This window comes from Lonchura striata, chromosome 3 (assembly GCF_050655825.1).
Source record: "Lonchura striata isolate lonStrDom1 chromosome 3, ASM5065582v1, whole genome shotgun sequence".
NCBI lineage: Eukaryota > Metazoa > Chordata > Aves > Passeriformes > Estrildidae > Lonchura > Lonchura striata.
The window spans coordinates 8359927-8383728 of record NC_140705.1 but is presented as its reverse complement, the minus strand read 5'-3'; positions in this window follow the sequence as shown (position 1 = coordinate 8383728).

Here is a 23802-nt window from a genome sequence, read left to right as displayed (position 1 = left end):
CTGCTGCCTGTGTCTGTAGCATCATTAGGAAAAAGGTCTCAATTGCACTTGCTGTCTGTAGTAACCATGCAATCAAATCAGACATGCCATCAAATGACACCCAAACATTGCCGGCTTTTCCTATGTAGTGGCTAATTATTTCTTCAGAAAAAGCACACTTTTTGAACTTAAAGTAATATTATGTTTTCTGTAAGGTTGCAACATGACCCCTAAAAATCTTCTTCCCTACTTGCTTTTTACCTTTGGCCCTGTCTTCATCACACCAGAATCCAGGGTTCTGCCTACAGAGAAAGTAAGATAGGCATCCAATCTAATAGATCATGAATGCAACCTTCAAAAGTATAAGCTGAAAAAATTTGTATTAACCTGGAATTAAAACAAAACAAAACAAAACATTGCAAATACCTACAAGCAATGCTGAGTGCTTTTTTTTGGGTGTAATATTTTGCAGGTGGCCTCAGAGAGAGCTAATAGCAGCTATTGAAGCCATGACTGTGATTAGCCTGGCAGGACACAGGAGTCTGCAGCACATCATACACCCAGCTACTCAGCAAAGGTTGTCAGCTGGGACCTTAATTCACATGGGTCTGGTCAGTTCTGGCTGCAAGGAGAGCGTGTTTGCCTGCTCCTGAAAAATAGAGTGTTAATAAATTTCCAGTCCCCTGATACTGCAGAGGGAGTTCATGGGCAGGTCCCTGGTGAGTTTATAAGATAGTACATCAGTTTCAAGAAAAAAATGGTAGATAACTTGAAATTTGGGAGAGAAAAAAAACAAGCTAAAAGAAAACTTCCAATTAAATTATGCAAATGTGAAAGGAAGTTAAATATTTAGATTTTAAAGGCTGTCTTCAAAATACTTCCCCAGAGGATGGTAGAATCTATACTAAAGGGCCTAGCAAATATATTAATTTAACAGAAGATTCCCTGTATTGAATATGCAGCACACATTTAAATGGTCTGTGACAAGTAATTCAGGAGTTTCAGTGTACCATATGACATATTTTATATTTTTTATTACCATTGACATGTCAACAGATTTGAGGAAAACATTTTTTTTAGTAAGCACAGCTGCTATCAATTTGGGTAATGATAGTCCATCACTATTTTTTGTGTGTGCAAACAAAGGGAGCGAATGATCATGCAAAACAGTGAGTCTGTATAATTCCCATTCATAAACCATTTGCAGACTGCACAGGGTCAAGACAAAATTATTATTTCAGTTGCTGGCTTCAGCAGTGCAGACACAGAAATAGAATATTTTTCTCATCTTGGTAAATTTAATTTCTGTGAACTCTGAGCCCATGATATCGTATACAAATAATAAATAGACACCCCCAGAGTTCCTCTCACAGTAACAGCATATCCTGCCAGCGTAGCCATTTGCTCTGTATTTCCACTGCTCCACTTTTTGCATCACTCTGTTTCTGAGTTTCTTGGTTTGTCTGCTCAAGATCAATGACATTCCTGCACAATTGCTGTTAGTGGCTGCTCACTAAAAATGTAGCTGGATAAGCTAATTTTCTTTCCTTCCTTTTTCATTATTCTGCAGTGAAGGTTTAAGTGTAAGATTCCTCATCTATCTCTGTACCTGTAGGTAGTAAATTATAAAGCTAATGGCAAGAAAATGTGAATATTTATGACACTTCCTCATTAGCACAAAACTTGGACTGGATTTCCCATGGCTCAATTGAATTACTTAAGCCTTATTTTAAAAGGCAATTGTTTATTTATGCAATTGCCTTGTGGAACTTCTGGCTAGTTGAAACTCTCATAGATTAAAATATTTGCAAGAAATGCTGTTTTCCTCCTCTTCCTTTTCACATGTAGAAAACCCGCAACAATTATGTTACCTGAGGATAAGGGCTTGCTCTCTTATGTTTCATTACAAGCAATTAATTTTTATCTGTATTTTAGATAAAATTTATCCAAGATTTGTATGAGAATAAATTTCCAGTTTTCAACAGTTGTATTAACTCCCTTTGACCTTCCCTTTGACCACACCTTCCAAGAGGAGACTGTAGGTGGAGGAAAGTCTCTCCTCTTTCAAGGTCTAGGGTTTTAGAATTTAGTTCCAAAAAAATTATATAAAGCATGCAAAAAATTTAATAATTTGACTGGAAAAGAAGAGAAGAGAAATGCAACTCTAATCTACTATGTAACTCACACCTCTGTGGTCATTTTTCTAAACCAAAATGTTTCTTCCCAATTACTTTTTTCCTTAGAATGCTGCTTTCCACAGAAGTCATAAATGACTTATCTGGCAAACACCTATTTTTAACTATTTTAAGTGAGCTCGGTCTGTTTGTCAAACAGATCCAGAGAGAAATATCCAATGTATTTTTCCTACATGAGAAAAGTAGACTACAACATTTAAAATATTGCTACTTCTTCTAATAAAACATAACTCAGCCTACAACAAGTGTCTAGGGACATAAAAATACAGGAGTGGAAGAGATCTCTTAGGTTTTGAAGCATCTTCTTGTTCAGGTGACCATGTCATACAATCTCATTAAAAGTGTAATAAATTCCATTATGAAATTATTTTGCATTTTTCTTCTCATTGTTCCTATGGGAAGGCTACTTCATAACATCACATCTCTGGTGGTTAAAATCTATCTGTTAATATCCAGATTAAATTTATCTAGGCCCTATGAGAACTTACTTTACTTTTAAGCATCTTTGGGCTTCAGTTGAATTTTCTTTTAAGTGTAGATATAACCTTTATTTTGATCAACTATAGAACTAAGTAAAATTCCAGATAGAGAGTCCTTATTATAATTTCTGATATCAATATACTTCTCTGAAATATTTTGAAATTATTTTTATTATACATAGTATTGAATGTTATTCAATTCCATAGAAGAAATTTAATGTTTTAATGGATTTATCACACATTCATGGTCATTCAGTTATTCTATAATAATTTTCTCCTCTAAGGATCTTCCTTTCCTTTCCTTTCCTTTCCTTTCCTTTCCTTTCCTTTCCTTTCCTTTCCTTTCCTTTCCTTTCCTTTCCTTTCCTTTCCTTTCCTTTCCTTTCCTTTCCTTTCCTTTCCTTTCCTTTCCTTTCCTTTCCTTTCCTTTCCTTTCCTTTCTTAGTTCTTGCTGATGGGCCTCTCATTTTCAAAAAAATAAAAAATCTTGATAGAATTTCCAGTAGACTTATAATTTTAATTTGCATTGCACATTTATCATCAAGTCAAATTGTCTCAAGATCAGACAGTTCTTTCTGAGAGATTTTTAACTTACTTAGTATAGCAACATCTCTCTTTGGTCATCAACCCATTTTTAACAATCTCTGCCTCTTCTCACAGTCAACAGTAGTTGAAATATTAAATAAAATTAATCTGAAAACCAGTCCCCAAGAAATGCCTACAGCAGTTAGTCTTGAGACCACTGTGTTCTTCAACACAACCTAATGCCATTTTATTTGAATGCCTCAGAAATTTCTCTGATCTCTATTATTCAGTTTAACTAATAATTTTCAAGCAGTGCTTTTATCGAAAAAATTTTAACTGCCTGCAGGTTCCTTCTGCTTCCTCCCTGGCTACAATGGCAACAGAGAGAGGCTACACAATTACCTACCGATAGACATCTAATTTCTGGATGGATGAAGTTAAGTGAGATGAAGATAATCCTATTATGTGAAATTCTTTTATCCTGTTCAGACAGAGCAGTCAGATTGTATCCTTGTTGTCTATAAAAGTATATGTTCTTCTTATCTATACAATAAGACCTGTTTAGGAAAGTGATTTTGACATAGAATGAGAAATAATAAACCTGCTTAATCATTACCATGGAAAATCCCAGTCATTAGTAGCTCAGCAAAGGAAATATTCTTAATATTAGGATGGGTAACTAAAATGTAGAAAATTATAATGTGTTTTATGAAACATATTTTATATGTACTCATATTTTTTCCATTATATCTATTAGAAAATTGTCTTTTGGAAAAATATTGGGAAATGCTTGCTTTTCCTGAAACCATTATCAAAATTATTATTTTATGTACAAATTTCATGTATTATTGTGAATTTCCTTTTATTGTTTGGGTAACAATCAGAATGGTTCACAAGTGTCAGACAAACTGGGATTTATATTTTAACTCAAACAATTAACATTTGATATTTTTATTCATTAAATCCATACCTTTACAAACATCTCTATTACTTAATGTGGAGAAAGGGGCCTCATACCTTTCAAAAGAGAGCCTAGAGGAAAATATGCAGTGCAGACACAAAAGAAACACTAGAAATTAGAAAATTAAAGACACTAAAATTACATCTGAGTAAAAATGTTTTACATATTATGGCCATTTAAAAGTTTTGACAATAAATTTACTGTGAGAACCAAGATGTGCATTGCCTATGCCACAAGGTGTATCCATATGCATGAACTTAGTCACTGTTAAAGGAAATTTTTTTTCACTCTGCTTAGCTCAAAAGTACAAAAAGCAGCAGGAAATATTTTTTCTTCAAGAGACATTGCATTGTATCTATACCAAGCACTTCATATCTAATGAACCCAGATATATTATCTAAGTCAAAACCACCAGCTGTGATCCCAGAGTTTAATTTTTTTCATGTATTCTTGTTTTTTGAAGGATTTTTTTAAATGTCTGCAAGAAATAATTGAATAGCAGGTGTTGAATATGATGCACACAAAATAAAATTAATCATGACCTGAAATTCTCTTTATTCAAATAAAGGAGAAACTTTGTTTTTTAAAAAATTGAGTTAAATTAATTTACACTGACCTTAAGATTTGCCCAGAAAAAGAGGTACATATCCAGGCAATAAGCTTTGATTATATAAGCATATTAATGTGGATTTTTAATTTGGGCATGTTCAAGTAAGCTGGGGAATTATTGGCTACACAAATGATGGACAGAGCACAAAAAAATGCCAGGTAGTAGGAGACTTTGCATGTGTAGATAAAGAGCAGCAGAACCTATGAAGTGAAAGAAATAAAGCCAGAGATGTAAAAAATCTGATTAATAAAGACCCCACAGCAAATTTACGTGTGTGTGACCCTTCACACTGCTCACCCACAGCTGCCTTGGCAATGCAGTCCAAGACATTCATCCTCACTCTTCATTTTACAAGACCAATGTTCTTTATAAACAGTTAGATGTTTCTAGCAGTTTAGTATTTTGTTATCTAGGCTTCCAGTATACATATATGTACATTGACTAGGCTGTACTACTGAAGCTGATGCACACACCTGGATTTGAACAATTTTTATCCATTGTCTTTTGGTGTCATAGAGAAGTTCAGCTACAACTGAACTTCTTTTTACTGAAGATGGCCACAGGTTTTTTTTTTGTTGTTGTTGTTGGGGTTTTTTGGGTTTTTTGTTTGTTTTTTGTGTTTCTGTTAAACACCCTTTTTTTTTTTTTTTTTTTTGGTGGAAATCCCAGGCAGAGAGTCAAATTCAGTCCCTGTGACTATCCTGGACACAACAGCTGACTTCAGCACATCTCTTTCTCTGATATTTGCTCCTGTAGAGCTCCCACAAGAAATATCATCTACTTCAATAGCAGTGAGGTGTTACATTTCTGTGGCACTTTTTTAAACGAGTGTGGAAGATGTGTTTGTAGACCAGAGAGCAGAAAGCTTTCACCAGTTGAAGGCACAGCTAAATTCGTCATCACCATTTATCTGTCCTAAAGTATGAGATGTGAATCCTTTTGAAACACTGCACAACCAGTTAGTCTGTAATAAACACATTTTATTTATTGGGAAAGTCCAGGATTGTCACTTTCTTTTGAATTTTTAATGAGAACAAAACACAAAAGAAAATCAGCAACCTAGCCCAGACTCCCTGCTTAGGTGTTATGATATCAAGTTGTTGAAATTATGACCACATGGTTTGGAGCTGGGTATGCTGACTTTACCCAACACAGATTTTCATTCTCTTGGAACATCTGTATTAGAAGCTTTTATTGGTCATCACATGTTAATATATATATACAATCTCTAGGAGGTTTTAGGCTATTTTTGCAAGCCTATGGGTGTCTTTTAGAATGTCTTTTTAAAGGCCATCTAGTCATATTTATTATGACTATTAAATACAGGGAACAAAGACTCAGTTCTGCAGAGCCTGACATGTACTAGAACAAACAAAAGGAACAGAAAACAATAGAATCACTGATTACCTTTTTAGCCTTGGGAAGGTCAGCAACATAAAAGCAAAACAACTTTCATTCCAGAAAATATTTCCAGCTTTATTGGTTTTGGATCATGTAGCTATAGGGTTTTTTGCTATTGATTTTTGTCTCAGTTTAGACTGTAGACTAGGAGTCAGATGGCTAACATGCTAGGCAAAGTTATAACTGCACTATGCACAGTCCCATTCAGTATCTTTTCCTAGAGGTAAAGGTTATTGACTATAGATCTTGTTTTCTACTCTGCTGTTTTGTTAGGCTGCTGCTGACTACCACTGGTAGACTGTTGGCGATTTCTTGGTACAAGATCCAAATTTCAATTTCCTTTTTTTAGCTATTTCAGTATTTCTTCTTTCAACCTGGCTCTAATGCATACCCCAATGTGGTTCATATAGGCTTTGCAGCACCTAGGGCAATACAGCTTTTCTTGCTGGCAGCTAGTAACAACTATGGACTCTCTGCCTCCCTTTCCTTCTGCATGTCATATTAGTATAATCTAGAGTAATTAACTCTAGATGGCATATGTTTCCAATGTTGTTCGGTTGGCACAGTGAAGGGACTTCCTGAAGAAAAGCGAATTTTTCCATAGTGTTTTCAAGTCTGCCTGTGTAAACTTTTAATTGCCTGGAACCTGTACATTGGAGCAAGACTCTGACCAACAGGCAAGCAGATCTCACACTGTTCGAACAGATGTAGATGAGCAGAGGCTGCCAAGTGAGTATATTTGCATGTATTGTGTTAACTGAAAGCATAATTTTCAGCAGAAATGGCTATTTACAGTTTAGATGATTTTGGGCTTAGAACTATTTTATTAAATTTTAGAAGATTTTTTGGAAAATACGAGCAAGAACTTCTATAAACTTTCACGTAGATGTCTTGGCATGGAACAGGGCATTATCATGGAAAAATTGCCTTGTTCCTTTTAAATGTTTCTTCCCTCTTTTCTCTCTTTTAATTCAGCATTTGAAACTAACCAAGCCAATCTTCTGCATTCCTGCGGAGCTTCATCTGACGAGGTCAGCAGTCTTGTTCTCTGCATTTTTTTTTTGCACAACAGGGGTATTCACAATACAGTGCAACACCCCCAGTAAGGGTGATACTACATGGATTCTTGAAAAGAAAAGCATGTGTGCCAATTTGGCTTGAATTCTTTGAACACGTTGATGGATTGTTAATGCATGGGAAAAGGATGGTCACAGAATCCGTCTGCATTTCACAACTCCTGGTTCCACATGACACTATAGAGTGATTTCTTTAGTAAGTCAGAGAGCACATTACAAAGGGTAAATGCACTGAATTGGATTAAAAGCTGCCTTGTAAAGAGGAAATCATTTGTTCTGGAAAAGAGTGGACAATTCAGGAGGACGAATGCAGTGACAGGGCTGCCGCAGCAAAGCTCTGTATTAACACTGATGATGCACATTAATAATAATACTTTGCACTTCTATACCACTTTGTTTTTTCAGAGTACTTTACAAACATCTAATTAATCATTATCTAATTAAGAATTACTTTGAAAGGGGCCGGGGGGCATGTATGACAATATTTAAAATATGCCTTTGTTTGATAATGGTACAAAATAGTAGGAGGGCAGCAGTCACAAAGGCACAGAGCATACACATTCAAAATGTTTTGGATAGATGAGGTTTATGGTCTAATAATTGGCTTATGCAGTTCAGCATAGAGAAGCATAAAGTAATGAGAAAAGGGAGGATCAAAACTATCCACAGAGACTATAGCCTGAAATGAAGCAAAATACAAACCAAGAATAGACTTAGACATGATAATGGATAATGCAGTAAATCCCTCTCTACAGTGTTTGGCAGAAGCAGAAAAGGCCTTGGGATTTACATTGTATATATAATCAGTGTATTTTTCTGTTAAATAGGTCAGTAATAAGACTACATTAGGAATATTGTGCATTTCTGGTCTCCTTAAGCCAAATTTCCTATTCATTTACCTGTCAACACAGCTCTTTTGAAGCCATCAGAATTATAGAGGCCATATTTTGGCCTGATATTGTTAGTGTTGATCTTGCTGCTAAAGAAATTCAGGCCAAATTGAGATGTCATTTAGTTATAGATCAAACCCATGTACAGAGAAACAGGTCAGCATCTGCAGAAGCTGATATGAGTGCCCCATTTATCTCCTAACCCAGTGAACTGGGATCCATTTTGAGGGACTAAAAGGGCTTCATCAGCTCACATCTCTGTATCAAGCAAATGCAGAATTTTCTTCCTTCTGTATGATTATGTTGAAGGGAAGGTGTTAGAAAGGGACATGATACATGATCATACGTGGAGTCAGCAGAGTATGCAGCCAAACATGACAGCTGATTCACAGTTACATAAATTGATATTCAAAGTCATTGCAAACCAAATGACACTCAAGTTTGGAAGATTAGATGGCTGTCTCCCTCACTTTCATCTTCCTACACCAATTCACTGAAATACCTCCAAATATTGCAGGAACATTTGGTATTTGGAAGAGACAGCATATCTAATGAGTATCAGCTGAATCAACTCTACTTATTATAGGAAGGACATTGCTGATAATGAAAACGCGCGGCAAAGGCCATGCAAAATGATTAAGGGTCTGAGTGCATAAGTTATGAAGGAAGATTGGCTTATAGCAGAGAAAAATAGCCCATCTTAGAGGTATATATGACTCCAAAGGGATCAGATAGACACCAGCAAACTGATTAGAATAGTAATTAATTTATTTATAATAGTAAAGTTTTTATTAAACATGTGAAAGGGAAATGGCTTTCACAAAAGCAGGCAATACTTCTTTGCACAGGTATTGGTGCAAAAGAGACACTTAGAAAAAAACAGCAATTAAACCAAACACTCAAACATGGAAACACATAGAGAGAACAGCAATAAAGCCTAAGCATACTGAGAAGTCCCCAGTGAAATGAGTGTAGTGGCTTGGTTTAATGAAGAAAAAGGATCCAGTTTTTGAGAAAAAAATGTGTGGTGTGCAGTAGTTTTCCTCTTACATTCTCCAACAGTCTCACACTTATGTAGGTTAATTCCCACTTCTAGTCATGTATGCAATTAAAGAATTTATACCCTGGAGAAATAGTGGTGTCAGGTGGCTCTGCCCACAGCAGAAGCATTGTGTAGATATAATTGCAGCTACCAAGGGACACTCATATGTCTCAAAGTCAGTTTTCCCTTAGCAGTTTACAATTACTCTTACCCTAGCTATTTGTACTTCTGCAGGGCATTAGTGGGAATGGAGTCTTAACTTATCAGGGCAATAAATGGCTCCAAGCACCCCAAGTCATATATAGAACCTTGAGAACAGACTGAAGAACTGCCAATCCTGCAGGTAGGGAATGGGAGAGATGAGGGAAGTGTCCAAGTCCTCAAGATGAAGTGCTTCCAGAAAGTTTGAAATATGGCAAGAATTATTAAAGAAGGAAAAAAAAATCTTGAAATTATTGTTTTCAGTCTTATGTGACACAAAATTCTCATGTAGAATTCTTAAAATAAGTCTAGTAATCAATTTAACTCTAAGAATGTGAACCTCCACTGAGAAGACAACGCAACCCAGCTTGTGGCCTGAGATAAAGACAGTTTGATAGGAAAAGCAAAAGCAGAAAGTAAAGCAAAACAGGGAATTATTTCACCAGTTCCCATGGCAGGTATTTAGCCATCCCCAGGAGAGCAGGGTATAAGAGTGACTTGGGAAGACAAAGGCCCCTTTGAATGTCCTTCTTCTTCCCCTCAGCTTTATCTGCTGGGCACGGCGCCACACGGCCTGGGACATCCCTTGGCTCAGCTGGGGCAGCTGAACTGGCTGTGCCCCTCACAGCTCCTTGTCCACCCCCAAACCACATCCTAACAGGGCAGCATTAGAAACAGAGAAAACCCTGATGCTGTGTAAGCACAATTCAGCAATAGCTACAAAATTGGTGCATTATTAACAGAGTTTTAGTCACAAATCCAAAACATAGCACCATAAAAGCTACTATGAAGAAAATTAATATCTCATTCAAAACCTGTTCATACCTTAACTTTCTGTGACCCACACTTCTCTTATCTCCTCTCCCTCATTTTCTTTACAAGGTTAGCCAGCATTTTTTACTCAAAATGAAAACATAAATAAATTTATTCCCTCAATGAAATTTTATTTAGAAAAATATACAAAATGGTAGAAAAAAAAATCTAATAACACAGGATTAATCTATTAATATATTTTAATTTGTATATTTAATCTTTAGGAGTATTTAAAACAAAAAAAATCTAAGAATCTGAATGTTAATATAGAGCTAAAACAATTTTCGCATAATTGCAACAAGGAAGAGAGAGACAGGAAAAAAGAAGTAATGAAAAGTCAGCAAGTTTGAATTCTTTACATTCTTCACATTCTTTCATAGCAAATGGGTAGATTAAAGGAAAATTTCATGCAAGCCTTTTAGAAAAAAAACCCTGCTAATGTCAAGTAAATGAATTTGGGGCTGTCAAAGAAAATTTGATAATGTGGTTTCTAGATGATTCATTTGTTAATGTGCAAAGTATGAATAGAGTCTCTAAACCATGTGTGTGTCCACAAATTTGACATGCACCTGGCATCAAAGGACATCCTGACAGAACAACTTAAAGTTCTCATCTCAAAGAATAAAATTAAATTAAATTTAAAAATACATAGCAATTACCACACTGAGAAATTCAGAGAGAGAGAGAGAAAATGCATTAACTTTTCCACCAGACAAGATCTTAGAAAAATATGACAACTCATACTGTCTAGAATGCAGGCAATGTCATTTATCAAATCCAGGTAAAATGATAGTGAAGGCAAGAATTCAGACTTGCATTTAACTTTGTGTTATTTTATTAGTCTTCATTCATTTTGCATTGTTATTGGACCATATCAAAAGCAAATTTAGCATTAAAATTGATTTTTGTCCAATACACAAAAAAAATAGGGGTTTGTACTGAACAATCCATGTGTGAAGTCTAATATTACAAAATATGAACTTCCAGAGAAGAACATTTTAATGCACTTAACTGTAAAAGTGTCTTTCCTGCTATGGGTAGACATATAGTGGCATAGGCATTATATACTGTGTTAAAATATTAAAATTAAGACCAACTTTATGTTGGAAAGGCAGAGGTCTAATATGTTTGTCTGCTTAGAATCATACAAACTTATAAAGTACTTTCACCTACCAAAAAACCCTTTCTTCCCCTCTTTTTTCTCTGTATTTTCAATAAAATAAGTCAACTTCCAGACAATAAACAGCTTAGTTAAAAACATATGTAGGCCATTAATCTTCAGATTCAGCTAAACCTCTGTAGGCTTTCTGAAATTTCTCAGGGGAATTTTTAAAACCTCATATTTATAAGACTTCAAATTCTATTCTGTTAATTTAAACAAGTCAGCAAAGAAAAGGCATAAATTGTTCAATCCTCCATATCCCATCCCATTCCTCCACTTAATGGGCCAGACAAAATCTGGGAAAGTGGGCACAGGTAGTGTCAGAAGAAAGCAATAGTGGTGTTTTAAACATTAGAAAAGGGAAATCACAATGGTGGCCCTCATAGCAAGAAAACAAGTGAAAAAGAAAACAATGGCCTTCCAGCAAGAGAGGCTGAGGCTAAGCCTGCAGATGAGGTAAAAACCTCCACCCTAAAACAAAGAAGAAAACAACCTAAGGTCCAGAGAGAAGGAAAAAGTCAGTCAGGGATGTTTGGGAGAGAGGTAATTGTGGTCTGATGGTTCCAGCTGACCTTGTGTCATCTCAACTCCAACACAGCTTTGCTGCATCTTTTCTGTGAGGAAAGAGGTGCATGCACAAAAACCAGAATTCATGTGGCCTAAACGCTACTTACTGGGGGATTGAGACTGGACAGCCAAACTACGACCTTGGTTATCAATTTTGAACAGTAAGGAAAAAAGAGGTGAGATGTTACGGTTTATGTCTATTAAGAGTGACATGGTTCAAATGTAAAGTAACAGGTTGCTCCTAGTTCATAAAAAAACAATTTTTGGACTCTGTCTTTTTATATACTAGTATGTGGTCTCTTTATTTGTCTTTCATCATTTTCTGTAAATCATTCTTCTTTTAAAGTCGAATGAAACACTGATATAGGAACCTAACCTTGTACTGAAGCCTTGCAGCCCAGAATCCAGTTCTAAAGAAACCCTGGATAAATGCATTTGGGTATGATATGTTCTAAGGGGATTTTAATTTGCTTTCATCATGTGATCCTTTTTCACTCTTCATGCATACCTTTCATTCCTACTAACTGCATGGGGGTAAAGAATGAGATACTGGCTTAAGGGAGGAAAACAAGTGTTTTCAGACAATATCTGAAATGAAAAGGAATCAAAATGAAAGACACAGAGTCTGTCATGGAGGCCAGGATCTTCAGAGAAGAACATTTTCACATTAGCGGTGGCCAAAATCTTCAAACAGACAAAAAAAATCTCCCCGTTATATTTTGGATTTTCTGTAATCAGCACTTATTTACATAATATTCATTGAAAGACATGATTAAGCTGAGATTAAGATGCTCTTTCAGAAATTTGACTCCTGTAACTGTTTTGCATGGTCGTGTTAGTGTCCCTCTGGCTTTCTGCTGAATCCAAACAACTTAGTTCCTTTGTTTATAAAATGTTACATGTGCCAAAAGATGCACTGTTTTGTTCTAATGCGACAAGTAGCAAATGACAGTGCTCTGGGGAATTCCAAAGAAAAGGAGAACAAGCTAGAAATGCTAATATGCTTCTACATTGCCTTTCCAGATTAGAGGCTCTGACACAGATATTTTGACTGCTATTGCACTGTAGATAATTTTGATAGAATTATGCACTTAAAAAATAATTTGAGTTGGAGAGGATGTCTGTCTGATCCAACATCCAGTATAAAGCAGGGCGAAATTAAAATAGGTAGAAGAGGACTTCTACCAGCTGAGTATTGAACATCTCTGAGGGCAGAGATTTCACAGCATCTCTGGGTATCCTACTCCAATATTTGCCTGCACTTATGTGAATATTTTTCACCATAAATAAAATTTTGTGTGGTTGCATCTTCCATCCTGTGCTACTTGTCCTGTCCTGTTAGTGCACTCCCCTGAAAGAAGCCTGACTCCATCTTCTCTGCAGGTTGTGGAAGACAGCAATTAGATCCCCTTTAGATTTCTCTTCCCCAGGTTAAGCATGCCACTTTAATCAGCCTCAGTTCACCTGTCATAATCCACAGTTTCCTAACCATCCTAATCAGCCTTCACTAAATACTTTCCCATTTGTCATTATCTTTTTGAGCAGGGCTCCAAAATTATCGTAATTTTCTCTCCATGTTTCATGTGACAAGGTGACAGAAATGTAAGAAATACCTTCCAGGTAATGGTGACTGTACTGAGTACCTTGACTTCTGCCTCAAGAATAGATGTATAGAAATGTAGAACTCTGGATTTTAAAAAAACCCTAAAGCTAGGATTGCATTCAAATATGTTCTTGTTATTGAGATGAGAGGAAGCAGCCCTCCAAAATCACAGTTTTAGCTACATGTATGGTGAAAAATTCTGTAATTTTTAAGCCAGGAAAGTAGAACAGCACTGTATTTTGTGTTTTAAAAGCTAAATTTAGTAAAGGAGTTGAATATTGCCTAAACTGGACTGTTTATATGTAAAGGAATTAAATATTGCCTAAACTGGGCCATTTATATATCTCACCATAGGTGGCATCAACAGAATGAAAGTTAAAACAATCCAGACGCAGAAAGATGCAGTTTTTAAGTTCAGCATGTGAGGTACAGAATTCCACTGCATTGTGAAATGACCTATAGATATCTCTTGTTTCTAACAGAGTCCTGCACACCAGGTTTGCTGTACTAAACAGAGAGACCTAAATGGGCTAAATAAAATGCCAAATGATGAAAGCAGTCTATCAAAAATCATCCTGCTGATAAACTTCCCAGAAGATGGAGTTTCTTTTTCATCTAAGTGTCAGTAATTTGTTCAGTAATTTCTCATTACAAAAGTGTGTGAGGTCAGTGCCCTACCATTTCTTAAGGGAAAATCCTGAAAAACACTTGGTTTCAATTTCTATCAATAACCTTATTCTGTGGACACTTAATTTTGGTTATTTTAACCCTAGTGATTACTTTGTAGCTTCCAACGACTGGCAGCTAAACACAATCCCAGTCTGAGACCACACATTTTTTCACCTCAGCAATGTATTCCTGTGGCTTGCTATGTGTGTGCATGTGTGGGCAGAGGGGAGGGCAGGCACTAAAAATTGGACAGTTTTAACACACCATTAGAGCATCCAAGCCTGAAGTCACAATGTTTAATGCTTGGAATAGGATGGTCAAGCAAAATACTATCACTTTTATCTGGAATCTGGGAATAAAGCCAACTCAGATAAAACAGGGAAAAAAAACCCAGCCCTGACTAATCTGACAGCTGTGGCAAAGCATATTGATAGCAAATGTTAAGCAGGCCAAAAATTCAAATACTGTGCTGCAAGTGGAGCACGTTTACCCTGTATGCTGATGGTGTATGCAGGCAGCTGGATGGAGGCAGTGTGTACATGGGTGGTAGAGACATTTCAGGGATCACACCTGCAATAACCTCATGTTCTCTGGAGTATGACTGCAAGTACATTACTTCAATCCCAGTTTTAATTTGCAGATTTTACTTTATATGGGCATTTGAAAGGAATTCCTAATCTCCTTAACATGGACAAAAAAGCCCAAAGAGCATTCCTGAGAACCTAGAGGGGGATGTTCCAGACTTCTCAATCAACGGTTCTCCTGCTACTCCTGTGCAAGACAGAACTGTGTGGTTCTGGCAGCTTTGCAGAAAAGGCACTGTACTGGAAGAAGTTCTCTGGCACAGAGATTCCTGTATTGAAACACTGAAACTACCTCAGAGCTGATGCAAAATAAACAAATAGTATTGCTGTATTATCTTGCAATATTATGAGACAGCAAAACTACCAAAAAGGCAGTCAACACCAGCCCCAGTGGAAGACAAAGCTTTGTGACACTACGAGGCAGTAAAGAAAATCTTAGATGGGGATTTGGGAAGAGCCTGGGATTCAAATGCTCTGGTCACATGAATGAATAAATAAATGAATAAATTTTAAAGAATAAATGAAATGGGTAATTCAGCTTCAGAGTTCAACCTAGTGTTTTGATTAACACAGCATTCTGAGGGCTCATAATAAGAGAAACAGTCTTCATCAGGTTTAAACTGCACATTTGATTTTCTAAGGTTGAAATCCCAAAAGGAACTCAGGTAGGCTTTATATTGTTACTCTAGGGGAGGAACCTGATATGGGTGTCCTTGGTTAACCTGTAACCAATTTTAGATATACTTATATTTCACTGACTTAATACATCAGCAAATTCTTTGATTTTTAATCTTGTTTTATACAAAAAGTATGCCAAAACCAGAAGACTAAAAGAATGGAGTAAATCTGTGTTTGGAATTTTCCCCAGATTTCTTTTCCATTAAGGGTTTCATCATGTTATTTCTTTTTTAATTCTATTCCAGCAAGCATCTTCTTAAACCTTTTAACTTGGAGGTTCCTTTAATGCAGTAGGGGGGTTGTAGGTTTGAACATGCCTATTGCAAAGAAATCAATTAATCCAGTTTAGTCATCTGCCAAATTCAGATTAATTACCAGTTTGTTCTACTTTCTTGCATAGGAGCTGCCATGTCTCCCTGTAGGGAACTATGCCGCTTTTTCATACTTTTCATTGTCACATAGATTTCCTGCAACCGAGCCTTATTTCTTTTTCCTTGAGTTTGTATTTTGCATTGTTTTCCCCAACAGGATCCACAGCTGTGCCTCTGTTTGAATCTTCTTACGAAATCTCTTACCACATTTCTTTTTTTTTCTGTATTTCTGTGAAGCTTGTTCTGTATCCTCCATGACACTGGCAGTATCAGCTTTCCTGACAGTATCATCCTAAAACTCAAAGCTTTGGAGTATCTCAATACCTTCTACTTTCCAGTTGAATATATGATCCCATCTACATTTATCTCATTTAATGGGCCTTCTGCCAGTTTTAAGCTGATATGGCAATTTCCTAGGGAAAGCAGTTTAAATTAAGATTTTATAGCTGTGTACTTGCTGATCTTATTTATTTTGAAATACAATTTAAACCAGAAAAACCATGTTTGATTCTTCGCTGACACTACTGAATCTTCACTTGTTTTGGCTAGGAAAAGGAATAAAAAAAATGCATGGTGACATTTTAGGAAACTCTGCCTTGGCTAGCAGTGGGTTTGTTCTGGAGCTGTCTGGAACTGGCTCTGTTAAATATGGGGCAGCCCCTGGTCTCTTTACACAGAGCCCAGCCTTCCCAAAGGAGAGAAATTCAATTCTTAGTGTCTGAATGCTAACAGAATATTCAAGGGAGCAGAGGGACAACAAAAGTAAGGCAGACACATCAAGATCTCACAAAGGAAGATTTTATTGTGGCTTTGCTGTACTTAAAGGGGGAGTATAAGGTAAATTAGATAAACTTTTTAGCAGGACCTGCTGTGATAGAAAAAGTGGTTTAAAACCAGCAGAGGGTAGATTTATATTAGATACAAGGAAGGAGTTTTTTACAATGAAGGTTGTAGAACTCTGGAACAGGTTGCCCAGAGAGATAGTGATGCTGGGCTGCAAGCCACGTCCTGCCCATCAGATCTATAAAATTTTAGAGGAGGTAGCATCACTTAACACTGTCATAGCCTTTTTGAGGTGCTTGCTGTTGGCAGATTCATCTTAATGCCTGAGGTTTTATCATCACTCAACAGTGTGAACAACTCATGGCTGCATTTGCACATCCTGATGAAGTCAAAGTTCATTCACTGAAAAGAGAACCCCTTCTGTGGGTATTCTGGACAGACCTCACTAGGCAAATAGAAGAAAACTGTTTTAAATTGCCATCTCTGGCTTTTACTTTAAATAATTGAAATTCACCTATTATATGTCCCATTTTGCTTTAGCCCTCAGGGGTAGTATCTCTTGACATACTCACGTTCTGAGCCTGACTTTTCTTATTTGTTAACTCCAATTAACCATACATGGAAATTTAATATAATTTGAGGATTTCTAGGGTGTCCTGAGTGGGCTATAGCTGCTAATCATGTTTCTGTAGGTCTTGGATATACATGATGCTCTGCAGATACCTCATTAAACCTAGGACTTTGCAAATGGCACTAGACACAAATATTTGGGAACCAACCTTTTTAGGACGGCTCTTTAAATGATGCAAGTTCACTGTTGAAAGTAGAAGAGAACATTGGAAACAAATTTCAGTGATGCAATAATACAGTAGTTCCCAAAACACATGGTATGTCTTGCTTTGTGTAACTGCATAATACTGTGTGGGTTTGAGTATTCACCTACGAGTTTAGCAGCTGGGCACAATCTGTGTGACCCAAGGCAGGGAGCTGCAGTGCAGAGGTTTGCATTGAACCACTGCAGCCTGCATTATCAAAGAAATGCATGCTATCCTAAGATATTCGTTTCAGACTTCCTAAATGTACAGTACATGGGGCTCGTGGTCCCTACCAATCAACTATTGCAGAGTCAACAATTGACTATAGAGAGAGTCTAGGGGGACAATTCCTTGTCCATGTGTAAATTTAGGGTGGTGAATGTCTTATCTCAAGTCTCTGGAAAATGTAAGCTCACCCTCTAAAGGATTTATGCAGATACAAAATCCTAAAGTTGATTTATTCTAAGAGAAGGGAACCATTGGGGACTATGGTTTGTTGTTCTTGTTTGCTCTGTAATATTCCAAAATGAGCAGCAAAATGAGAGAAGCAGAACTTGTCTAGCAGTACTTCATGATCTAATTGAAAGTGTTCAGGGAAGGAATATGATAAATATAGAGAAGCCAGCTATCAAGGTGAGCTCCCAAGATAAGACTGAAATACAGAAATCTGAGTCCTTGATAGTAAGCTCTGAAAGATGCCAAACATACTTCCAACAGAAAGCACCAAGGGATAAGAAGTTACTCAAGATTTTATATTAAAGTTTCAAGAGGTGTCATTTCACTAGCACTGGAACATTTTTCATTGACAAGTTGGTGAGAAAAACACTGACTTATTTTTCTTCACTCTGCACTGCCTACAAACGTACTACACTGGGCTTTAGGAAAAATAAAGCTATATGCTTGGGAATTTTTCTCACTATTTTATTGAGACCTACATGGAAAAAAAAAAAGGCAAAAATCTACCAAAACCATTATATTAAAATACTTTCGAAAGTTTTAGCACGAGGCATTTGAATATTGTGACAACAATGGATATTTTCTGTATACATAAAATATTTTTCAAAAAATAAATCTGAATATTTTGTCTTCAGGCAGATTAGACTTTGAGTTCATTGAAAAAATAGACAAATGTCAGATCCAAGATTATTAGTTCTGAATGCAGAAAGCATTTCTTTCTGTTCCTATGAGGTACATTGTGGAGAACACAGTTTGATTTGATGAGGAAACTTGTCATTGCTCATTCAACCCTTAGGACAATTTTGGTTTCTTCACTGCAGTCACTGGCAATCTAAAGGTTTTATTAAATAATTTGTGGCTTATGGGTGTTTCATCAGACTTGATAAAAATAAACCTAATTCTTGCTCATTTTAGCCCTATTGTGTGTCTACATTTGGGTGCAATGTCTTATATCTGTCCCAGAATTTTCCACCAAGCAGTATGTAAGCCTGGGAAAACACCTGGAAATGGGGACTGCACTGTTTGCAACAATTTTATATTCAAGAACCTCACTCACCACACAAGTGGCATGTGCCAATGAATTTAATTCTCTGAATTGCTTAAGATAGAAATAACAGTGTTATACACTATGTGGACTGTAACTGGTTACCTAGCAGAAGGATTGCTGACTTAAAGTTTACAACCTGCTTTTTCTCACCATATAACTCATTTAATCCTAAACGTAGTTCAATTTTCTGATTCTAAACCCAACACAGAGAAATATATAAGAACAGATTTTACTGCAAGTATGCAAATGTTTCCACAGACTTCAAGTTAAGCATATATTTAAGTGGTCTGCTGTCTCAGAGCCTAAGTAAATCTTGATTCTTGATCTAAAATTTGCTTTTCATAAACATCTGTAAACTTCAATTCATACAATTGTTAAAGAACAAAAAGTTCAGCTACAAAAGTTGCCAACAAAAGGAAATCCAGCAATGTTTGAGATTCACCAATATGTTTGCCAGTCATTTTTTCAGTATTTGCCTATGTCTGTTCAAATGTCTGGGTTTTGACTTTTCATCTATTTCAGGAATATTTTAAGCAAGCTATGCAAAAATCTTTCTTTGTGCTAGTTTGGCATATTGCAGGAAGGTTGAAGGTTCTTCTTTTACTTTCCTTTTTTCTAATGCTTTCATGTAGACTGTAGAAAACTTAAATCACTTAAACTTCCTTCTAGGAGTCTCTGTTTTTCAAGGAGTTCATTCAGATATAGCTTATATTTCAGGTATGTTGTTAGCAAAGATGCTTTTATTCATATAAATGCCACTGCTTTAATAGACCTGGGAAATATCTAGCTGTTTATATTTCTTTTAACATCGATAGCTAAAGGCTTTCCATCCCAACACTACCTAATGAGCTGCTCTGTGTCTTACTTCTTACTGTGTCTTCACTGAAATACAAGCACCTTCAACATTAATTGGTAGAGAAATGTCATGTGTGTAGAAGCTTACATCACAATCACAAAGATTAATTTCTTATGTTTTTAAAATAGCTACTCATGCCTGACTTCAGATTAAATGCTAGCATTAAAGGATTTTAGCCTTCAAAGGCAGTATAATTTAATTTCAATATTCTACCAACACATAATGAAACTATTGTAAATACTCACCAGTGAATGGCCCATGTTTCCATTTCCAGGGTCATGTCTGAGGATAAAATGTCAATAAATGACCTCTTTCCTGAATGAAATGCAGAATTGAATGAAAGGCAGAAAACCAAATTAACAAATATGAAACATTTGTTAGAAAACATGAAAAATCTTCCCTTTGAAAATATACAAACTGGCATAAATGACATATCTAATTCTCTTCATGTTTGATTGGAGAACCAGTAAACAGAGAAGACCAGCACAAAGTTTTTCAAGTGTATTAATACATTAACCCCAGTACTGCCTATTCCTAACAATTAACCTGAGATAGGGTAATTTAAATTTGCTGCATTTTTCTCTTGATTTACATTGAAAGCTTTTACAATACAATACTGTTAATAGGGTTAATAAATATTAAGGATATCACAGGGAATGTCCTATACACAGAAACCCATAAGCCTTTAAAAATGTCCATCATATGAAAAGTGATCATTCTACTTCTGTTATTCAGAAAGGCCAAAAATGAGGGACTTATTTATTTTTCTTAAAACATACATTGATTTATATACCTCTGTCATGACTTTTCTCAGTGCTGTTTTCTGACTGATCTAGTTGATTTTTCACTAATATGACCAGGAGATTGCAGAACCCAAGATGAGGGAAATCACGATTTATACTATGCCCTGAAATTCTAGTCAGGACAGTTGTATATTCCAGTCCTCACCACAGCACAAGATGAGATATTTGGCTTTGGCTACCCCTCTTCCCAACAGGAGATCTCTCCACATCATCTGCAGGAGTTTGCTATCACAGATTTCTCTTCCTGCTCTCCTTTCAGCACTTTCAGCCATTTGCTGCTCTTATGTCCCCCTCAGCTTCAGTGAACAGTGAGAGAACAAGGATGTAGGGAGAAAAACAGCTGCAGCATTCAGATACAGCTGCCCCACGCCTACATGGTTCTTGGCCAACCCACTCACCTCAACCCGGGTTTGTCCCAGAAATCCCTACAGCAACTCAGCTCCAGTGAACAAAGTGCAAAAACACAAGCTGAGCAGGGAGAGGAGAAAAAAAAATCTGGCTTTGAAACAGGAAGCGATGAAAATCATCAGGAGAGCACAAAGGGGGTTTTGTGATGGAAGGCTGATGAGTACGTGGGGAAAGCACATTAACTCTTGTTCCAGGACTGGACGGGAATAACAGAGCTACAGAAACAACAGCAGGTTTATTTGTTTGGGGAATTATTTTTAACTCATAATTACTTCAAATTATTATATTTTTTCAATTGGATTTGAAATTTAATTTACATTTGTAATACCTAAACAAACAGTCCTGAATATTGAATTCTTCATTTCTCTCCAGTGAAATAATTGCATCGTATTCAAATGTTATAATTTTACACAGTTCATCTCTTCACTAGGTCATTAATAACCAATATATCAAACTATGCAGAACATGGGTTTCTATATTCAAAGGTAGAGGTGAAGTTTAACTCTCATATGTTTTGCCCACCTAAAAGTGGAATATGGAGTCCAAACTAGTCACAGAGGCTCCCTTGAGAGAGTGGATCTCCATGAAGCACTTCCACAAGGTAAGTCATCTCATCTAGGATAAGATGATTTGCCCTTTGTTTTCTGTCACTTAAGCAGTTTGTGGAACCTAAGTGCCATTCACCTCTAATGTATTATGGCTACTTCATTTCCTTGAAAGCCTTCTTCAAGGGGTTTCATAAATGGCTTGTTGAAATTCCAAATTAGTTATAATAACTGCCTTCTTCTGCCTACAATTCCATTCAATTACTTGTCAGAGATGCATGATTTTCTTTTATGGCAGCCATATTTCTTTAGCTCTACCTTTTTACACCAATCAAGGGATTTTGTAAACAAAATAAATTTTCATTTATAATACAAATGTTCTTTCAATACTGGAGAAAAACTGAAATCTACAATTTCTAACACTTTTTAAAAAGCTGCTTATACTTTCTCCATCAAACTCCTCAGCTGGGGTTGATTAATTTAATGAGGGATTATGTCTATTTTGACAGCATTTTCCTTAAATTCCTTAAGCATGTCATCCACTCTTGATATCTTGTCACCATCCAGCACCTTTCCAGAACTTTAACCACTGCTACCACTTCCTTTTATTGGCTCCAAAAGTTATTTTAGGAAACATATTTTTCCATCATGCTCAGTGAGAAAGACAGTCTGAAAGAAATGTAATTAATTCTTGACACCACTACCATCTCTAAGCACATTAATTTACAATAGTGGAGTGCAGGCTGAGGAGGAGGAAAGGACGCAGGAATCCAGATCCATTCCTTTTGAGTATTTGAAGGTAACACAGGAACTTCAGTGCCAGCAGGTCAAGGGAAGTGATCCTGCCCCTCTACTCAGCCCTAGTGAGGACACATCTGTGGGAGAATAGATTGTGGGAGAATAGGAATGGGGCAGCAGCAGAGCCTCTTCCTAGTGGGGTGCAGCTGTGTAAGACAGGAATGCTGATGTGCATTGACCAATCACAAAAGAGTAGAAGGGCATGCAGGTGTTACGCATGCTTTGAAAATAGTATGGGAAAAAAAAAAGGTATAAAAAGTTGTAATGAGGAATAATAGAGAAAAAAGGTATAAAAAGATGTAATGGGGAATAATAAAGGGCTGATGCTTGCCACCATCTTGGCATCAGCTGTGTGCTCACCATCACATCTGAAGTGCTGTGTCCTCTTCTGGGCTCCTCATTAGGAGGAGCAAGTCCAGCAAAAGGACACAAAGATGATTAAGGGACTAGAACATCTCCCTTACAAGGAAAGGCTGAGAGAGCTGGGCCTGCTCAGCCTCAGCAAGAGATAACTGAGAAGGGAACTCATCAATATACACAAGTATTTGAAGTGGGGGTGTCCAGAGAATGGAGGCAGGCTCTTCTCAGTCATGCCAATCATTAGGACACAGCAGTTCAAAAGTATAATAAATATTTTGTGGGTTTGTTGGGGCTTTTTCAGTTCAAAGTGCATGGAATGACATGCAGTCTCTGCAGCTCACCAGAACAGTGTTTGTGTGGGCTGTAATGCAGCACAGAAGTATTTGCATAGAATCATGGAGCCACAGAATTTTTTGTGTTGGAAGGAACCTTAAAGATTGTTTTATTCCAACCCCCTGCCATGGGCAGGGACACCTTCCACTAGACCAGGTCACTCAGACCCCCATCCAGCCTGGCCTTGAACACTTCCAGGGATGGGCAACCACAACTTCTCTGGGCCTCACCCTGACAGCAAAGAATTTCTTCTAATATCTAATCTAAGTCCAAACTCTGTCAGTTTAAACCCATTCTCCCTTATCCTGCATGACATGCCTTTACCAAAAGTTCCTCTTTGACTTACTTGTAGGACCCCTTTAGGTACTGTTCTAATAATTAGGTTCTATTAGGTTTCCAATTTGGGTTGTTTCCACATGCAAGGGCTGTCAGGGCAAGGTTGAAAGGCTCTGTATGGTGCAGAGCTCCAAAAGTGGATGTTCAAAACATCACAATAGATTGTTTTTTATGAAGGGTCACAGTGTACCAGGATCTGGCAAAAAAGGGCAGACTAAGAGTACACTCAATATCCACTTTTTCTTTGGTTTTGGTTTTTTCTCATACATGTTGAAGGAGAGTATGTTTTTTTTTTTTTCCTTCATGTCATTACCACATGAATTTAATTCAAGACTATTAAGAAGAATCTCTGATGTTGTCCTTTATTGTAATTTTCTCCACTCTATTCCCAATTCACATTTCTACTGTTCCTTTGTCAATCTCCATTGCATTTTTCTCTCTCATTTCACCAGTAG